Raw genomic sequence first — 12,872 nt, 5'->3', positions numbered from 1 at the left:
AGCCGTAGACACAGTGACCCCCGAGGGATTGGCTTTTGTTAGAAAATTTTCATGTAATGTAGCATTCATTTTTATTTATTTATCTATTATATATGTATACATATTTTTGTTATAATTCTGGTTTTAGTACATGTCTACTGTCTAGGGGTCAGGGTGTGAAAGTAAAAGGTAAGGGTGTAGTTCCTTTTAAAAAGCCTTTTAATCCAATTAGCTTCTTAGATGAAAGAGCAGACAGAAAACAGCATTTTGCCTGAGGCTGAGTTTTTTGGTTTGGGAGGGACCACAAGCCAGTCTCTCCTGGTCCTTCAGGCTAAAACCACTAGAACCATGTTTCCCTCTTTGAGCAAAGCCCAATTAAATTAAAAAGAAAAAACAACTAGAGGGGCTTGAAAAAGGAAAAGAGACTTCTAGGGGCAGGACAAGGCTAAAACTTTAATACAGCCATTCTTTCTAATGAAAAAAAAAAACAACTGGCTGAGCTGACTCACTACCTTTACTCTGATGGTCTAGTTGTTTTTGTTGAGAAAGATTAAAATAGGTCTCCTTTCTCCAGGTTTTCCTTGCAGCTAGTTGAGAGCAATCCAGCCAGCTAGTATTGTCACTGAGGGTCAGCTAATTGGATTGTTCCCTAAGGCAAGGGAGATTTTTAAACAGCTTCCCCTGTTCAAGAAATTTTCAGGGAAATTGAGGGTAGTCTTCACAACCTTCCTGGATTAGCCAGACTGTTAGTGGTGAAACTAATGGTTGGACTGAATATATTTTTAGTTGGTCGCCTGGGATTTTAAATTCTAAATCCCAATGAAATACTCAAGTCAGAATGTTGTTTTATGGTGGTTTACAATAGAGTGAAGATATTAAGGAAGAAAGAGAGATACCAGGCAGTAGTTCAGAGGCCACAGCTGGGGGGGGGGGGGGCGCCTGGATTAATTCTCACAGGCTGGTGCCTCCAGAAAAGCCAAGGAAAGGAGAGCAAGCCTTGCATTCACCATGTGACAGTCTAAGGGAAGCAGTCTGCAGTCGCTGCTCCAGCTCCTCCACAGTCAAGTTCCACCACCAAGTCCCTCTCACAGGAAGTGATGTGAAATAAAAAGGCAGTTAATTACATCACTTCTTGTGTTTCACATGTACCAATGGTGGCTTAAACTTGGCTTTTGGACAGCCCAGAGGGTCAGTCTTTCTGATTTGTCTCTTGCTAGCACACTCAGGTGATAGACCTTCCTCCCCTACACTTAATCCTTAAGTGGTGGTATATACATTACAGGTTGCTAAAATTCAAAAGACTAAGCAGGGTGGAGTAATTCTAAAATTCATACTTTGAGTCCCAGCTGAATTCTCCCTTTGGGAATCAATGATCTCCCCAGAATCCTGAGAGCCTTCCCTCCCACAATACCTCCCTACATCTAGCCCACATAGGGCTTGTTTGGACACAACTGCTAAGGGGTCTCCCTGGTCAGACTGGGTAGGGCCTGGAGGGTTGCCGATGGCTTCTCCTTTCCTTTGTGCTGAGCAATGCCCAGCACACACCAGGGTTTTCCTCCACACTGGCTGACTTGGACTAAACAGTTGGAGAGAGGAAGGAACCAGAGAGACCTTGGAAGCCTAGAGGACTTGAGGCAGAAGCCAGTGAGCAGCTCCAGGAGACAATATCTTTCTTGAGAATGGCACAGAGCAGCAGGACACCCTCAGGCTCTGCTCCAGGCCAGACTCAAGAGGGAACAGGTGAAAAGAAGCAGAGGAAGAGGTAGTGAGTGTCACCAGGCAAGCAGAGAGAGCAAAGACAATCCCTAGACAGGGAAGAAGATTGAGTTAATAGTTGTCCTTGGTGCTCACTTGTGCCCAATGTGAAGATTGGATTTGGTTCTCCCCTGATTGTAACAATGAAGGTACTTAGCTCTTCCCTGATTATACAGATTTAAATTATAACTCAGTGTCTATTTTTTAGTTTAATCCCCATAAGTATAAACACCCTACTTAAAAGTTAAGTATGGAGACCTGCCTATTTTTAGATTCAGTCACATAAGGTGCACAGTACTTAAAAGTATGAAGACCTACTCATTTAGATCTAATCATCAAAAGTGCAAATATCCTATTTAATCATGAAGTGGGAGGTCTGTGACCCATGTGTGCAATAGTGAGTAACAAATCAGAATCAACTAACTCTGACTAGCTGCCTTCTGGGCAGGCCTAGAGTAGAGCATCAGCTGTGATTGATAGAAGTGGAATTAGGGAAAGTGATACAAGAGAAAATGTCTTTAAAAGTGGAGTTCGACTTGGAACTGAGATACTTTGAGTGGAACCTCCTGTGAGAGGAGTTCTTCATTTTTTGGAAGTGGAGACTGGAGGAATTCTTCATTCTTTGATCTGCTGTTAGACTGACACACAGTGAGTGAAAAGCTGGCTCTTAACTGCTGGATTTTTCCTGAAAAAAACTATCCTCTGGAGAGACCTACTTTTGAGAGACACTTCCCGTGTCCTCGGCTTTGCTGACAGTGGCTGAAACTTAAGTCTCCCTGCCTGGTAGGGCTGGGAGTAAATTACTTAGTGCTCAGGCTAGATAGCTCACCTTATCCTCTCTCTGATTTTTTCTTCACTCTTACTACATTTTGTAAACAAATTGTAAGCAAAAAATCTTTTTGGAATTAATTAAATTTGGAAATTTGGAAAAATTAAATTTCACACTTTTAAAATATAAAATATAAATCCAACCCTTTTAAAAATGAACCCGTGTTAACCCTTACACCAGGAAGAAATCTTACATGGGAAGCGGTGCGGGGGGTGGGGAGGGGCCCTCATGGGGTCTAAGCTGCCCAAGGGCCAAGGAATCACTCCCAAAGCTGAGAAGAGAGCTAGGAAGGGCTGTTCCTCTTGCCTTGGATATAGGGACAGAAATGGCCCAGCAGTAAGGAGGGAGCAGCTTCCCTGTCCATCTTGTGTCAGAGTCAGGGAAGGGCCTCCCTGGCTGAGGGGGCTCCCAGCTAGGACTGGAATGCACTTACCTGGGCTGGGAGTCTGTCCCTCTCCAAGGCCATCCCTGGGACTCCAGGCTCCCTATAGAGGCAGCAAAGTACTCCCAGTGAGTCCATCTACTAAATTATCCTCCATCTTTTCCCAGTCTTGTCTCTGTAAAGGTTAAATTAGAAGTTTTGACAAACTAAGAGAGCAGCTTTTAATCATTTAAGTTTTAATGAGACGATAGTAGAGTTGTCGATTCATATTATCCATTTAAACCAGAGGAAAGAAAACTTAACAGATTTTGACAATTTAGTTTAATTAAAAGAGTCATTAAAAGAATAGAGGAAAATGAATATAGTAAAGGAGAGAAATAGAGGAAGGAGGTAGAGAAAGAAACTTTCCTGATGTCTCTCCAGTTATCCTGTAACTACCGCTATTAACAACCAACCAACCCAATCCAGCCAAATTAAAGCCAACTCAATCATTGTTTACTTCAACCCCAATTAGGTCTGTCAATGAAGACCCGCCACCTTCCAAAGAGTTAAAACAACAACAACAACAACCCTAACGGCCCCAACCAAAACCTCTAAATGCTAAATGCAAAGAGCCCTTCCAGTAAACTGAGGCCCATCTTTATATTCCAGGAACTTACCGCCAACCACCAACCCAACGTACAGCAGCAACCTTCCCCTGAACGGACAGACTGAGGCTGGTCCCATTTTCTACCTGTTTTCTACCTCACTTCCTGTCTCTAAGGTTCCTCCTTCCTGTCACTGTTAGCAGGTCAATCCCTATGGTAAGAGGAGCTCCAGGTCCCCTTAAATTAAAAGACGGGGCCAGGGGCAGGAAGGCAGAGCTCAGGCACCCTCACAGGGGCTAAGACCGAGGGAAGCGCAGAGTAATATCTAAGCAGGAGCTGGGGGTCAGGACACTTGGGTCAGTAATCCCTGGAATGGCCCCTTTCTCCCCCTAGACTGCACACTAGGCACAGAGGTCCCCTCACCCTGCATCAACCCCTTCTTGCCTCCCCACAGATTGCCTAGATACAGCCTGAGGGAGGTGGGGACAACAGAGATCTCTTGGGGGAGAGCAGGGCCCCATGGGGTGGGGGGGGAGGCTGAGGGAATGTGAGGCTCACAATGAGGGGCCATGTGGGGGTTGGGGGGGGGGGTTTGAACCATCTCAGGAGAATCAGGCAGGTGTAGGGGATTGGTGCGGGTATGGGAAGAGGAAAAAGGAAGGGGGAAGGGAAGGACTGGGAGGAGGAGAACCAGGAACAGGGCTTGGATGTGGCCAAGAGGAAAAGGTGGTTCGAATCTCATAACAAACTAGTCCAAAGTCAAAGCTCTGCTCTCAGGGGGAGGGGACAGGGCTGCAGGAGGACCCCCTGGGACCTGAGGATCCTTCCCAGGGCCCCAGGAGGGCCCAGGCAGTCTCCCGGAGGGAGATCCTCCAGCCAGGAAGCCCTTCCAGGGTGTCAGGACAGGCTCAGGGTTCAAAGACAAAAGGGGGAGCTTCCAAGAGCACGGGAAGAGTCTGAGGTCAGACTGGAACCCAGACCTTCCCTATGGCAGGTTGGGCACTCTCCCCTGAGCTTCCCAGAGGTCCAGGTGGGGCTCCATTTGCCAGAGGACAGTCCTCCAGGTGGGGAAGGCCCTCCTCCTCCCTTACCCCCCATCCCTGACTGCAGGGCCTCCTGGGGCTCTGCTGGCCTCCTGGGCTCTCTTCCTCCTTCCTGCCAGTCTCCATTCAGCCCCTCAGGAGACTTAGCTCCAGATGAGCCTCCATCCCTCCAATCAAATCCCCTATGACTGTCTTTGGCACTCCCAGCCCTGATGGCTTCATACCCCTCCTCCCTGCCACCCCCTCTGTCCCAGGACACAGTAGCCTCTTGGGGGGTCCACAAATAGCACCTCCAAGTCCTGGCCAGGAGCAGCTTCTCCAGCTGTCCCCTATGGGCAGCTCACAAGCTCTCCCTCCCCACCTGCCCTCCCCAGCTTCCTTAAAGTTCAAACAACAATCTTGTCTCCTCCAGGAAGCCCTCCTGAACTTCTCTTTACTCTAAGCCCTCTCTCTGCTCATAATTGCCTTTTTAGCCTGGGGTAAAATTACATCAGCTATTGGCTAGGGGGGGCCCTCCCCCAAGCAGGACTTTTTAGCTGGATAGAGGATCCTGAAGAGGAAGTCAGAGGGCACAGCCCACGCCAGTCAGACACCAGAGCAGCCCTGTGGATACATGGTACCCTGAAGAAATTTCGCACCCCGGAACTGTCTGTCCCTCTAAGCTCTAGCCTCAACTCCTTTCTGGTCCCAGCCAGCCCCGCCCAGCTGCAGAGTCCCAGGAACTAGGGGGAGGGGTGGGGCTCCCGTCTTTGGGGGGGAATCCACGAATTGGGCTCCAGGAGGCTCTGGTGGGAGGTGTCTGCCCCAGAGGGACTCATAGAGGGGAGGTTTCGAACTCAGACCTGCTCGCTGCCACCCGCCCTCCTCCTGGCTCCCCCAGACAATTAAGATTCATCTAGTCCTGAGAGGGGAATGTTGAAGTCCTCCACTGGTACAGTTTTACTGTCTATTTCTTCCTTTCTCTTTTGTTCCTCTGGTAAGAATTTGAAGGTTATACTATTTGATGCCTTTGTTAATTTGTTAAATTTTATTAAATATTACTACATTTTCTATAGTTTGTTGTATCAAAATATATCAACCTTCCTTGTGACTTTTAATTAGATCTATTTTTGCTTTACTTTTCTCTGAGACAATGATTGCCACCCCTGATTTAAAAAAAAAATCTCAGTGGAAGCCTAATCCATTCTGCTCCATCCCCATACCTTGATTATGTGTTCGTCTACCTGACATATATATGTTTTTTGAAGACAGCATATCCCAAGATTCTGGTTTTGTTTTAAACCCTTACTTTCCATTGTAGAATAAATACTGTGGATTGGTTCTAAGGCAGAAGAGTGGTAAGGGCTGGGCAATGGGGGTCAAGTGACTTGCCCAGGGTCAACCAGCTAGGAAGTGTCTGAGGCCAGATTTGGACACAGGACCTCCCATATCTGTGCCTTGCTCTCAAGCCACTAAGCTACCCAGTGTCCCCTCCCCCCTCCTCCCAATTCTTTTTTTTTTAATCCACTCTGATATCAGCTTTCATTTTAAGGCTGAGTTTATCCCATTTACATTCAATTATGTTTCCCTCCATCTTGTTTTCCCCTTTTAATCTTGTGCTTTCTCCTTTCACTTTCCCTCCACAAGTGTTTTGCTTTTAATCACCGCCTCCATTTCCTCTGTTTTATATTGCACCCCTCCTCACCACCCCTCTTCACATTTGTGAATCTTAAAAATTACTCAGACTGTACCCAAGAAGATTTGGTTAAGCTATTCCCTTATTGTAACAATGGAGATACTTGGTCTAACAAGAATCAGGAATGTATTGGGAGCTTTTAAAATTATTCCACCCTAATTAGACATACTTTAGGGGAAGATAAAAGTTGTAAACTCCTGATTGAACAATGAAAGTCCCTAACTCATACTTAATAGTAAAGCTAGAACCTTAAGATAGGTCTATTTTTAGATTTAATACAAAGAGGTGTAAAGTACCTGTAAAAGTTAAATTAATCACAAAAAGGTCAAGTAACTTACAAAAGGTAAGCTTAACAAAGAGGTGTGAAGTACTCAGAGGATATAATCTAACCACAGAAGATGTGAACCAAAGAAGATAAGAACTAAGAATGGGCAGTCCTGGAAAAAAGCATCTACTGTGATTGGTAGATGTAAAAATTTAGGGGAGGTGACATAAGAGAAAATTTCTTTAAAAGGAAGGGGCAAAAAAGTCAGTTGAAAAAAATTCAGTTCGGAGTGGAGAACTGGAACCCAGCTAGGAAATGGTCTTGTGATGAGTTATAAGACTGACTCCTCTTTTCCTTAGGCTCAGGGCCTAAACCTTTAACTACTGCTTGGCTCAGCCTGAGCCAGAGCACTTTAATTTAATTCTCTCTCTCTCTCTCTCTCTCTCTCTCTCTCTCTCTCTCTCTCTCTCTCTCTCTCTCTCTCTGACTCTCTGTCTCTCTGTCTCTCTCCTTTCCTTTCCTTAATTCCTTCATTTATATTAATTAAAATCTCCACAAATCCCTATCTGACTTGGGTATTTTCATATTTGGGAATTTCCCATGGTGACCACTTATTTAGATTTTAAGTCAAAACACTAAAATTATCATTATACATTCCCTTCTACTTCTCTATATAAGATAAGATTCTGTTCCCCAATGAGTCTGATAACAATCCCTCTCTAAACCAATACTGATCAGAGTAAGTATTTCCTGTCACCACCCTCATCCTCCCCTCCACTGTAATAGCTTTAGTTTTTCATGCCTCTTTTGGTGATATGATTTACCCCGTTTTATTTCTCTCTCCCCTTTTCTATCAGTTAAATACTTTTTCACCTCTTGATTTTTTTTGCTTGTCATCCTAAACAGCTTATTCCAACATCCTCTGTATACATCTAACTACTATGATAATGATGAAATTTTGAAATTACAAATATCATCTTTTAATATAGAAATATAGACAATTTGACCTTATTGAATCCCTGATATTTTCTTTTTTCTTGTTTACATTTTTATGCTTCTTTTTGAATTTTTTATTTGGACATCGATTTTTTTTTGTTTAGGTCTGATCTTTTCATCAAGAATACTTGGGAATCTTCTATTTTATTTAGATGACCATTTACCCCACACCCCAAAGTATATACTCAGTTCTGATGGGTAGATGATTCTTGGTTGTAAACCCAGTTCCCTTGCCTTTCAGAATATCATATTTGAAGCATTCTGATCCTTCAATGCAGAAGCTACTTGATTCTCTAATTCTCACTGGGGCTTCATGATATTTCAATCATTTCTTTCTGGCCACTTGCAATATCTTCTCCTCAGATTAGTAATTTTTGAATTTGGCTCTACAATTCCTAGGTGTTATTTGGGGATTTATTGCAAGAGGTGATGTATGGATTCTTTTGATTTCTATTTTACCCTCTTGTTCAAGAATATCAGGGTAGTTTGATAATTCTTGTATTATGATGTCTATCCTTTTTATTTTTTTGATCATGATTTTCATATAGTCCAAAAATTCTTAGATGGTCTCTTCTGGATGTTTTTGCCAGCTCAGTTTTTTTTTTAATGAGATATTTTATATTTTCTTCTTTTTTCCCTCCCATTCATTTAGTATTGTTTGATTGTTTCTTGATGTTCCCTGAAGTCATCAGTTTCTATTTGCCCGATTCTAATTTTTATAGACTGATTTTCTTCCGTCACATTTTGAATCTCCTTTTCCATTTAGTTATTTCTACTTTTACTGAAACTCTTTTCTTCATTGAAATTTTGCATCTTTTTCCATTTGACCAAGTATGTTCTTCAAGCTGTTATCTGTTTTTTAATTTACTTTCATTTTTTTCCTGAATGTTGTTCCACCTCTCTTGTTTGATTGTTGAAACCCTTTTTGAACTCTTTCAACACCTGAGACTAATTTCTATTTTTCTTTGTTGTTTTGCATGTGGATGTTTTGATCTCACTGTCTCCTACTGAGTCTATGCCTTGCTCTTCTTTGTCCCCTTAAACATTCTCTGTGGTTGGGTGTTTCTTTTGCTGTTGGTTCATTTTCCCAGTTTAAAAATATATTTTTAAAATTATATCTTAAAGGTGGGCTCTGTTTTCAGAGTAGAGGGAACATTCTATTAAACTGTAATTTCCCCCTTAGCTCTAGTTCTGAGTTTCTGCAACTTCCACTACTTCCATAGTGGTATGATGGCCTATGAGCTGAGAGCTCTAGAACCTGCTGATTCTGTCTCCTCTTGAGACTGTTGATGGCTTGAAGAGCTCAGAGCCCTGTGAGGTGCTTTTCCCTGGGTCCAAGAGCCCCACCACAGGCTTAAATAGGACACATGTTAGAGACTTGGGAACCTCATTGTAGGCCAGAGCCAGAGTCTGGGACTTCAAGGGTTAGTTAGGCATGGAGTACTCTGCTTTTGACTTAGGTAGGGTCCCAGAGTCTCAGAACAGTTCTGTGCTCTGATTCAGGACCCAGTACATTAGACAGTTGGTCTTCACTCTTCTATCATGAATTTTTTATGTTGTTCTTTTTGCTATGATATTGATTGGATTACTGTCTAGACATGGAGGTGCATGATGGTGGACAGGAGACCAGAGCATGGATCATCTTAAAATTTTATCCCTTTCTGGTCCCACTGGCCACTCCCTCTCCTGGTCAATAAAAATGTTTTAACAGGGATTAAGATGACAAGGGGAACCTGGAAGTCACCTACTAATCATGCCAAAGATCAAAGGAGCACAATTTACAAATTGTATCACATATTTGTTATAATTGACATCCTAGTGATGTGTGTCAAATTAGAAGAAACTATTGAGGTAGTGCTGGTCAAGGTCTATGATCCTCTGATCTCTAAATTACAGATGCAATCCAGTCAGAAACCATCAGCTCCAGATGAGTAGAACACCAGAAGAGCTTTATGACTTTGGCATGATTATATCGAGATCCATCCAGTGGTCTCTCTGAGAGTCCAAGGGTATCTCTGTCTAGATGTGACGATCCGGTCGAATAATAGAGATGAGAAACACTATGTGTTCAAAACCATGTATGCAGGCATCACACACAGTGCTCTGCCATAGTGCTGTGGTTCATTTATTATATATGTTTTCAGGTACATACTTCTTTGACATAGAATCCATTTTCTACATGTGACATTTTACATTCTGTTTGGATATTATCAAATCACCTAAACAATACTGTTGTGATATTACAACAAAAAATTCTGTGATCATTTACTAGGTTTCTACAACACTCTGTGATGGATATGAATAATGTGAATAAAGTTGTTTGTAGGTTAGTACCCCTTTACCTGCTGAGAGGATTATTGTGCTTTTGATCAGCTTTCACTATCAATCACAATTACTTGGGAGATGAATAACAAAACATCTTCATATTGTAAAATTTATGTAATTTTGTACATGTAAAATGTAAAATGTAAAGGTGACTTAAAGCAGACCAATTTTGGGGTTTTCCTCAATTTACAAGTTCTGTTTTTCTGTTGTTTTAGCTTGCATTTCTCTAATCAGGAGGGATTTATAACACGTTTTCATGTTCTTATTGATAGTTTTGATTTCTTCATCTGAAAACTTCCTTTTCACATCCCTTGACCATTTATCAATTGGGGAATGGCTTGATTTTTTTTTTGTGTCAATTTCACTTTCTTCCTTATATATTTGGGAAATTAAACCTTTTTCAGAGAGTTTTGTTATTTAAATATTCTGTTTATTTCTTTCCTTCTAATTTTGGTTCCATTGGTTTGATTTGTACAAACTCTTTTTAATTTGATATAAAGTCATTCATTTTACATTTTGCAATGTTCTCTATCTCTTACTTGGTCTTAAATTCCTTCCTTTGCCACAGATCTGACAGGTATACTAATCTATGTTCACCTAATTTATTATTTCACTATTTATATTTGTCATTTGCCCATTTTTAATTTATCTTGTTATAGTGTGTAAAATATTGATCTAAACCTAATTTTCCCCATACTTTTTTCCAATTTTCCCAGCAGTTTTTTCAAATACTGAGTTCTTGTTCCCAAAGTTGGGGTCTTTGGGTTTATCAAGCACTAGGTTACTGTGGACATTTGCCCCTAGTTTATTCCATTGATCCTGAAATAGAAGCTTCTATTCTACAGTGGCTTCTATTCCATACATGATCCTGCCACTGTACAACAGAGCTGCTACTCCATATGAGCTGCAAAGAGGCTATTCTACTAGCCCTTGGACTAGCTCTGAGGCTACCTGATTAACCTCCAGGCTATTACATCAATTATTATACAATCATAAACTACTTCTAATAACATTCTTTTCTTACAAATTAAATGGAATGTGAGTCTCCCATTCTTGGGCTGAGATTCTACAAACTTCGATGTGTTTCTCCCATAAGAACTCCTTTCTACTGTCTTGGATCCAGTGATATTGGCCTCCTGTATGAGTCTTGATCAAGATGTTCCATCTTGTAACTCTGCCCTTCCCTTAGTTATCTCCACTGCTTGGAATATGCCCTCCATGTTCACCTTGACCTCTTGGATTCAGTCTTCTCAGGTAGCCTTTCTGAGAAGTTTCTCTTGGTCCCTAAAACTATTAGAACTTTCCTTCTGAGGGTCCTAGATCCCATTCTTCCTCAGACCTTCAATTCTACCTGAGGGCTTGAATTCTACCTTGGCCACTACTCATGCTCATATGTAAGGCTCCACTTTCCCTATCTCTTCAACACCTGCCTCTTTTTCCACTGTCATGTTTGAGACTCAGATCCTTCTACTGAGCAGGTACATATTCATAAACCCTGGGCAGCAAAATAATCTCAAAGTAGAGGTCCCATCATTTGAGGTGTTGACAGTAAATGTCTCTTGAGAAAAGATTCTGTAAGGATGAATCTAGAAGTGGTGGAACTGTCTTCAAACAAATTATAATGTAGTAGCACTTCAATTCACATCTGTTTTCCTCTTAGTATAATTATATTTGACTTTGTATGTGTGAAGGTGAAACTCCTACTCTCTTTATTGATCATAATAGTATTAGCCTTAATGATTATTTCTCTAACAGAATCATTAGTTTTGAGTTCATACTCAAATAATATAATTTGCTTTATAAAAATTATAAACATTAGCTAAGAAAAATAGTTTGGGGTGCTACCAAATCTTGTTTGGCCATAATCCTATAATCCAGGAGATTACATAAATCCTACTATACCCCTCTTGAGTATATAACAATATGGTTAGAAAAAAAGAGAATAGATGGTCTCGTCCGTAGAACAAATCACACAGGAAGTGGAGGGCTACTCGTTTTCACATATCAGTTAACCAAAACTGCTGACTCCTATTATTCCACTATAATCATCAATAAAAACGCCAAGACCCTGACTGAGTACTGCAAAGTTACCATCCATAGTGATCTTTTTTATACTTATCAGACTAATCAACACTTGTGTCATGAAGATACCCATGTGAATGATTTTGCATCCACTCTATTTTCATTGTGACTGTGTTTTTTGCCACTGCGTCATCAGATTTCTTGGCATAAAAAAGACTATCTCCTAAGGCTCAGAGTCTCTACTCTTGATTTGACGATGGTCAGCCTTTATTGGAAGTCTGGCCTCCTCCCAATAAACCTATTCAGGTTGGAGTTCTGTACTGGTGTGACAAATTTTCATCATATATGTAGCACAGATCTTAATGCAAAATAGGGTTAAGATCTGATATATAAGTGATAGGTTTGGAAATTATAGAAATAGGTTTAATTGTATCAGTTATAGTACACTGGCCAATGGGTGCAATTAGTCCAAGTTTCAAGCTGATACGTGCATGGTGATTTTTTTATGTAAGAAAACTACTCTTATAATACATTCAACTGAATAGAATTCATTGGAATGTCAATAATTTTATATCATATTTGAAACCCAAAATATCATTTGTTTTAATTTTTGCTTCATAGGAATTTTTGGGGAAAACCTCATATAGGAAATGATGCTACTTACAAATGATTTCTATAGGACAAAGGTATTATTTAATTAATGTTTAATTGGACACACTGGCTGCATTAGTTTTGAATTTAATATAACAAAACTGAACTATTTTATACCTCATAATGTTATTTATTTATTTGGTCATAAATTCTTCCTTTATCAATGAATTGATCTGGTAAGGTAAGGTAAGGTAAACTATTCTACACTCCCTCAATTTTCTTAAGGGATCACACTTTAGGTCTAAATCATATGCCCATTTGGACCTCATCTTGAGGAGAGTTTATGATATAATAGAGTGAATAGTCTGATTTTGAGTGAGATAACAGCTCAGTGTGAATGTCTACAAATTCTGTGATATAGTT

This window comes from Monodelphis domestica, chromosome 3, assembly GCF_027887165.1.
Source record: "Monodelphis domestica isolate mMonDom1 chromosome 3, mMonDom1.pri, whole genome shotgun sequence".
Classification (NCBI taxonomy): domain Eukaryota; kingdom Metazoa; phylum Chordata; class Mammalia; order Didelphimorphia; family Didelphidae; genus Monodelphis; species Monodelphis domestica.
Note: the sequence above shows the minus strand (reverse complement) of the source record.